Below are 8378 nucleotides of genomic sequence, written 5' to 3' on the forward strand. Positions count from 1 at the left end.
GCATTATCATATTATTTCACAAGATCCAAGGGCCCTCCACCCACTCCTCCTCTTAGTCCCTCTAAAGGCAAGAACAAAGGCAAAGTGGAAGATTTAAACAACATCAGGAAGGAGAACACATCTGAACGAGTAGAGGCCACTGATGGCCAGGGTATTCGGGTTCCTAACAAGAATGTGTCATAGCTTGAACAAAAATTGTTGAACTTTCAGGAAGAGCTCGATTAGGTTCGAAATCTGGCAAAACTGTCATTTTCCCTCAACACCCCAGATATCAACTTCCCCAACACTCAAAACACTACACCTCCTCAAAATATCCCAAAACAGCAGAATCATCCCGTGCCTCACCATCACGCTGCTCTACCGAAGAACCAATGTAACACCTGCCATACCCCAAACAACACTCCACTACTCTTCCCAGAACCTCAGAACTCCACAAACGGCCATTTCCACACCCATACACCAGGCCACCATAACAATCTTATCTACGTGGAGACCATGCCACACTCCACCCAACCAATCTCATGCATACCTGAGTCTAATGAAAAGGATCTGCTTATCAGGAACTTGGCCGAAGAACTTAAGAAACTGACCAGCCGGCTTCAGGGTTTTGAGGGAAGCAAAGGAATCGAGGGGCTAAACTATGAGGACCTTTGCATACAGCCTGATGTTGAACTGTCTTGTCACGACCCAAACTGAAGGGCCATGACTAGCACCCGACTACACTTGCCGAGCACCAACGCACATTTCATCTAACCTTCATTATTATCTTTTAGGGCTGACGAGATCAATATAAATGGTAGACCTAGATCATGGACAACCAGCAATAAAATATGACGGCATGAACATACATAGCAGGGGATGACCAGACAATCAAGAAACTACATATAAGGTATGAGCTACCACGCTACTATGAAAGACTATACAACAAAAACTAGCCGACAAGGCATACCAAACTATACATGAGCCGACACTTGTCTATGAGCCTCTAAAAGAACATAAGTGTTGCAACATAGCTGGAATAGGGCCCCGGCATACCCATAATGTCTATAACAAAAATTGCATACCAAGACCAAGGCAAGTCCGGAGAAGGGATCTCGTCAATCACCGCTGAACTGGACAGTGTACTGTGGTGGGGGAGCTGCACCTGCCTGTCTATCAGGACCTGCAGCACGACATGCAGCGTCCACAAATAAAAGGACGTCAGTACGAATAAAGTACTGAGTATGTAAGACAAGGAACCATAAATACGATCAGTAATGTAAGCAAGGATAGAGAATATACAACCTGTAACATCTTAGTACCTCTGAGGGCTACTTACATGAAATGCATGATACATATGTATAAATACATAAACCTTTAAAGCATTCGCCTCTATGGGCATCATCATCATCATATCGTACCCGGCCATAATAGGCTCGGTAGAATCGTACCCGGTCACGTGGAGCTCGGTAAAACCCAACTGATCAGTGGTTGCACAATAGGTGCCGTACCCGACCAACTATAGCGTGGCTCGGTAGAGTAAAATAGATACATATATATAATGCATGCTCGACTCATGGAATCACATTCTAAACCTTTCGGAGTGACGTAAGGTCGGTATCCTCTGTACACGTTATTAGGACTAACTCTTCACTATGAACCTTATAAGAATCAGGAAGTACCAACAACATTGATAACATAAAACTAAGAGAAGCAACATTAACATCAATCGTTCCATAAGAGGGAAAATAATGTAAGTACTGCTAGCTTCTAAGAGTAGAGTATCTTGGAAGATCGTTCATTACATTATGTACAATCGGAGTCGTGCAAAAGAAGGAAAGGGATAGCCTCACATACCTTGTATATACTGCCCCAATATCAAGCTATGCAATTGTCAAAACTCCTTAGTCTACAATAAGAGAAACGATACTATCGTTATCATTTAAGCGTCATAACTATTATGTATCGACCACAACCTATTTTACGATGAAACGGACAGCACCTCCCCTATATATATGACCTCACACCATTCAAAACAGTCACCAAACAGCCCAAACAACATCAATAATAAACATATTGAGCCTCCCAAAATAGTCCACACACAGCCTAATCACTCCATTACATACGACGACCACCGTAGTCGTGTCAAACAACCTGGAAATGTTACGAATAACTATCAGCCCATAACCCTACATATATATATGGTGTTTCTCCACACCCTTCCTCCTCCAAAACTCCACAAGATAGTAGTAAAATACGCAGCCCAACAACAACGCAAAACAGTCCACAAAACAATAACATTACTTCCAAGCCTTTCGATATATATTTCACAAGTTCTAGCTTCAATGGCATAGCTGCAACTTGGATAATCTTAAATACATATAGAGTAAGAGGTTACTTACCTTTATACGGCAAGAAAAACTCCAATTTGACCTTAAATTTCCATGAAATATCCCTCCAATGCTTCCACAACAACAAAAAAGCGAAACTAGCGATCAATTAGTGTTTTTCGGCAATAAAATCACTTTAGAAGGCTTGAAATCACCTAGGATTGATATTAAGAACATGAGGGAGTATTTACAGAACATAAACCCTTTAAAAAAACCTCCCATACGAGCTGGAACGACACAAAAATGAGCAACAACAAGAAGAACAAGAGACTTACTAGCGCCACGGAATTCCCGACACTTGATTTGTGTTGTTTGCCCTTTTTTTGGGTCTTGAATCTTGAGAGAACCTTGAGAGAATGTTCCTAGGGTTCTAAGGTATGAAAATAGTGAGAATAAATGACTTAAAATGGGTTGGAGGCATCCTATATAGGTCCAAATATCTTAAACCGCCTTAGTGGGCCCCATAGAGAGGTGCTTGGCGCAGTCTCGTGAAAACGCGAATATCTCTCTACTCCGAGATCGTATCGATGAACAGTTTAATGCGTTGGATACTAGACTCATAGATCTTTAATTTTGTTGGTAGACCACCCCGTAATTCCTTGTAAATTATGAGAAAAGATTAGAAATATTTGACCTAATGTTTAAGTAAAATTATGAACCTAAGTTGCGACAACTTTTGTCGACTTTTGTTTCATAACTCATTTGACTTCAAGACTTATGATACGGATATTATATGATTAAAATAACTTAATAAATGACCTCTTGAGTGTATTAAGCACCGCTAGACTACCTAAAAATACGAGTTACAACATCCTTGATTCGTTTAACTTCTAATACTGGTTAATCACCCTTATACACTCTTGTATCACTTAAGACCAATAGGATTGACTTCTTATCATCTCAAAGATAATTCCTTCTTGGATTTATGTTAACTAATATATGGCATGAACTAACACATGTGGATATGGGTTGTAACCCCCTTAGGAACATTCGTCCTCGAATGTAAGGGTTTATGGGGAGTTTAAATCATCGTGGATTCCAATGGAAATTTCCGATCAATTTTCCCCTATAAAATGGTCACTAGCAAAACTTGCAAGTAATTAATCCCAACATATGGCTTCACAACAGAACAAGATCCCAAGAAGTGGTCAAGCTGGGTAGGCATGGCATCTGACTTTATGGACAGATTCAGCTTTAATACATGGAATGCACCAGTCGTGTTCTATATCCATAATTTGAAGAAGAAGCCCATGGAGACGTTTTGCGAGTATGCTACTCGTTGGAGGTCCGAAGCTGCTAAGGTCAGACCCACCTTAGGAGAGGAGCAAATGAACAAGTTTTTTTTCCGGGCTCAGGACCCGCAGTACTATGAACGACTGATGATGATTGAGAACCACAAGTTCTCCGACATTATCAAATTAGGATAAAGAATTGAAGAAGGCATTAAATATGGTATGGTTACAATTTTCGAAGCCTTGTAAGCTATAAATAAGGCTTTACAGTCCGGTGGTGTGTCCAAGAAAAGGGACGTAGGGGCCGTGATGGTTGCACAAAGGACCAAGTATCCCTTAAATACCAAGCTTACCCAACACCTCCACTCCCATACCAGCCAACCCCAAATTACCAAGCACCCTCATACCAAGCTCTGCCACCAACTTATCAGTCATCTCACCCAAATACTCCCAACCCGCTCATGTCTACCAAACTTATGATGCTCAACCATCCCACTATCAATCACCCCCTGCACGCTAAAGTTTCCGTAAACCCCGACCTAATTTTGATCGCAGACCTCCAAAACAATGGTCCGTTTACTCAAAATATTGACCGAAGTCAACTAAAATCACTTTTAAAGGCAAAAATTATTATTTTCTCAAATTTTCACATAAAGGCTTTCCTGAAACGCGCCCGGACTGTGCATGCAAATCGAGGAGAAGTAAGATGAGGGTTTGAAGGCCTCAAAATCCCGAATTGGGTTCTAAAACACGAGATAACCTTTTGGGCCATCACAACTTCATTTTTATTATTTCAAGTCTGTATTTTTATCTATTTGACTCATAATATTATACTATAATGAATGTTGCTTTATTTTCTGATTTCTTTCACTGTTAATGCTTTTCTTATCAAACAAATTTATATATCCTAAGATATTTGTCAGCATAAAAATAATTTTACTCATATGGTAAATTTTAAAAAAAATTAAATTAGCTTCTTTATTTTTGTCAATTCAAATTCTTTATATTAGCATATCAGCCGTTTAAAATATAATTATAATTTTATCCACTTGTCACACCATTTTCTACCCGCTAGATATGTTATAGTGGGTTAAAAAGTTTTTTAAATTAAAGTGATAAACTTGAGTGGGGATTATCTTATTTATAGAGTCGCCACTTGGAATTAATTTTTGGGTATTCCAAGTCATCTTTCCCTAGTCAAAGGAAGGTTTAACTCTATTATTATTGGTTCGCGAGAACAAGAGACTAGGTAAGGAATTCTGTTGACTGGAAAGAAAGTGTAAGACAATTCCCGAATCCCGTGATTTTAGCACGGTCGCTTTTATTGACTAAAACTTGGCTTGAAGTATTTTTCAGATAAAAATGTGTGTTATATACCTTAAATTACTAGTGTCTATTGTCGTTTAATAATTAATCGAATTGCTATCAATTTTGTCCTATGAGCGTGTAAGCACACAAGATCTTTATTTTTTTATGGGTATTTAACCAGGGAACAAGTATGAACACATGGTCAAACACAATTGATTATTGAAGAGTCAAGGAGCGGGGATGTACACGATCATTTTATTAATTGATGTTGACCAAGGATCGTGTAAGAACACATAGTCAACAGTTGAAGGCACGCCTAGGAATTGCCTAGCGTTTAAATATTTCTATATTATAAAAGAGCCACAGGTTTCGACCTATGTGCTTCCAAGTCAATAGATATATAACTAAGGGCATATTGGACTTTTCAACTATTAACTTTTACGTGTCTTTCATCATGCCCCTTAAAAGGTACGTATCATACCTTGTTTTGGTTTCTTCGTATCTTGGTTCTCCTTGTTCTTCAATCTCATATGCTCTTTCATAGCTCTTTTCACTATCTGCAGAAATGCTTCAATTTCTGTTGTAACCCTTATCATCAATTTTTCATTCTTGGTCTTTGCTCCGCATAGGATATTGTTGCTAAAAATTCCTGGAGTATTATTGAAAATTTGATTAATTTTTCTGTTTATCTATGTCTATGGACGCCTAGATGGAAAAGAGGTTAAGCAAAGTCGAAGGCCGGGAGCACATTTCTCTCGATCTCAAAGCCGATCTTCATCCTCTCAAGGTTTCTCTTTCATTCTCTCTCTCTCTCTAAAATTTGTACTCCTTTCTATTAAGTATTCATCAAGTGTGGATGGATTCTAAAATGTATTTTTCTCTTGGAAGACCTTGTGAATATTTTTTACAAATATTTGCTGATGTGTTCTGCACATGAGTAGGCATTTTATTTTATTTTTCTAAATATACAGTGTTATTGTAACGACCCGTCTAGTTATTTTTTTTCTAGGACCCAGTTCCCCTAAATAAGACTTTCCGTACTTTCTTTAACTGATTTATGACTTGCGAGGATGATCGGTTCGGAATTTGGAAGAGTTTGGGTTGAAATCGGAACACTTGGTTTCTTAAGGTTGGCTTAAAATGTCAAGTTTGACTTTGGTCAACTTTTTTAGTAAACGGACCCGAACTTGTATTTTGATGATCCCGCATGATCCGTAGTAAAATATGGGACTTGGACATATGCCTGAAATCGAATTCCGAGGTCCCTAGCCTGAGTAATGAATTTTTGTTAAAACATTGTTAAACTGAAAATCTAAGGATTTATAGAAATTGAATAATATTTGATCACATTGGTATCATGACCGTATGTTGGTTCCAAAGCCCAGTACAGGTCCAACATAACATTTAAGTTATGTCTCTGAAATTTGGTGAGAAACAAGACTGATTTGATATGATTCGGACGTCCGGTTGTAAAAATAGGAATTTCAAATGTTTTTGAGGATTTCATGCGTTTTGGTGTTGAATCCGAGGTTTTAGATGTTATTTCGGTGATTTGATTGCACGGGCAGGTTTGTATGATGTTGTTAAACTTGTGTGAGTATTCAGAGTGGAGCCCCGAGGGCTCGGGTGAGTTTCAGACGTGGGTTGGGAGTGAAAAACACCCCAGTTTTCTGGTGTTTCTCGGCAAAGTTGCAGGTCTCGCAAATGCGAGGAAATTTTCGCATTTGCAAACCTCACATTTGCGAGGAAAGCACTGAATTTGCGATGAAGCTTGGCTGGGGAAATGGTCGCATTTGCGATGCTTTGTTCGAATTTGCGAACCCACCAGGGTTCGCATTTGCGACCCTTCTATCGCATTTGCGATCAAGGCAGAGGGGTGCCGAGTTCGCATTTGCGATCATTTTGTCGCAATTGCGACTTCGCATTTGTGAACCAGATGTCGCAAATGTGACATCAGAGGCCTGTACACAGCTTTTAAAAATGGGACTTAGGCTATTTATTTTATTTCACTTCTACACTTGGGCGATTTAGGAGCTTTCAAATAGGGGATTTTAACCTAGCTTTCTGAGGTAAGTTATTTCTACTTAATACTTGGGTTTTGGGTAGATTAATACACAAAAATTAGTGAAAATCATGAGATTAGACTAAAAACCTAGGGTTTTGATAAAAACAAAATTTTACCACAAAATTTGTTATGGGATGAAGTAAAAAATCATATATTCTTGATCCTTAGGTTATGGGTAACAACTTTCCTAAAACATTTTCAGAATCCGGGCACGTGGGTCTGGGGATGGATTTTACGAAACTTGTATTTAGGGTTGGAAAATTACTTTAATAGTTAGAATATGAACTCTTGAGCTTGTATTGACTAGTCCTTACCCCGTTTGATTAGTTTTGGATTGTTTGGCTCCGAATTGAGGATTTGGGCATAAGCTTAGACCAGAAAGTAGACCGTGAAGCAAGGTAAGTCTCTTTTCTAACCTTATAAGAGGGATTTGTCCCCATAGGAGAAATAATTGGCTATTTGTTACTAATTGCGGGGGCTATGTACGCACGAAGTGACGAGAGTCCGTGCGTAGCCACTATTATGCTTAAGTCCGGGTAGTCTATGATCCAAAAGCATGCCTTACTTGCCATATCTGTAACTTTATTGTTAATTTAGATTACGTGAAACGCATTGAACTTGGCAATTGAATTTCTAAAAAGCTAAATATCATTTTTCTTGATCGCTAAAGAGAAAATTGACATGTCCTTGGATAATTGTTTTCTTGATACATTATTGATTGACTGCTTGATATGTTTATCTGTGTTGACCGCGTCACATGTATGATTCACGAGCGGGGTGCAGGGTTATACTGGATACTTACTTGGTACATATTGTTTATGTACACATACTACGCTTTTGTACTTAAATGTACAAGATCTAAGGCAGGTACATCTAGCTACCAGTCCGGCGCGCGTTCCTGATACTTGACTGAGATTCCACGGTGAGCTGCCCTTCTGAGCCGTTCAGCAGCATACTGGAGTTTCTCTTCCTTTTGTTATTATATGTACTGTCTATTTTGGTTCAGGCAGTAGGATAGATATGTTCTTTTGTATATTCTACTAGATGCCCATATACTTGTGACACCAGGTCTTGGCATACACACTGGTGGACTATTCTTTTGGAATGTGATCACTTAATTATGACATCATTTGGTCACTTCAGTTTCAAAATTGCCTAAACTATTCATTATTATTGGATGCCTTAAATTTAATCTAAGTAAACGTTGAAAATGTTTTGATAATGAAAAAGGAACCCACTAGTTGGTTAAATTTGGCTTGCCTAACCTCGATGTTGGGCGTCATTGCGACCTAGATTGGAAATAGGATCGTGATAATATGGTATCAGAGAACTAGGTTCTCGTAGGTCTCACAAGTCATAGGCAAACCTAATTGAGTCTTGTGGATCGGTACGAAGACGTATGTA

General features: G+C 38.9%; 1 long non-coding RNA gene across 1 annotated transcript; it reads left to right on the forward strand.

Moving 5' to 3' along the window:
- The first annotated feature begins 5426 nt into the window (after positions 1–5426).
- On the forward strand, positions 5427–8147 carry LOC107805787 (uncharacterized). Its single transcript, XR_001652518.2, has 2 exons — positions 5427–5696; positions 7842–8147. It is a non-coding gene; the product is annotated as an uncharacterized LOC107805787 (long non-coding RNA).
- The last annotated feature ends 231 nt before the right edge of the window (positions 8148–8378 follow it).

This window comes from Nicotiana tabacum, chromosome 8 (assembly GCF_000715075.1).
Source record: "Nicotiana tabacum cultivar K326 chromosome 8, ASM71507v2, whole genome shotgun sequence".
Taxonomy (NCBI): Eukaryota; Viridiplantae; Streptophyta; class Magnoliopsida; order Solanales; family Solanaceae; genus Nicotiana; species Nicotiana tabacum.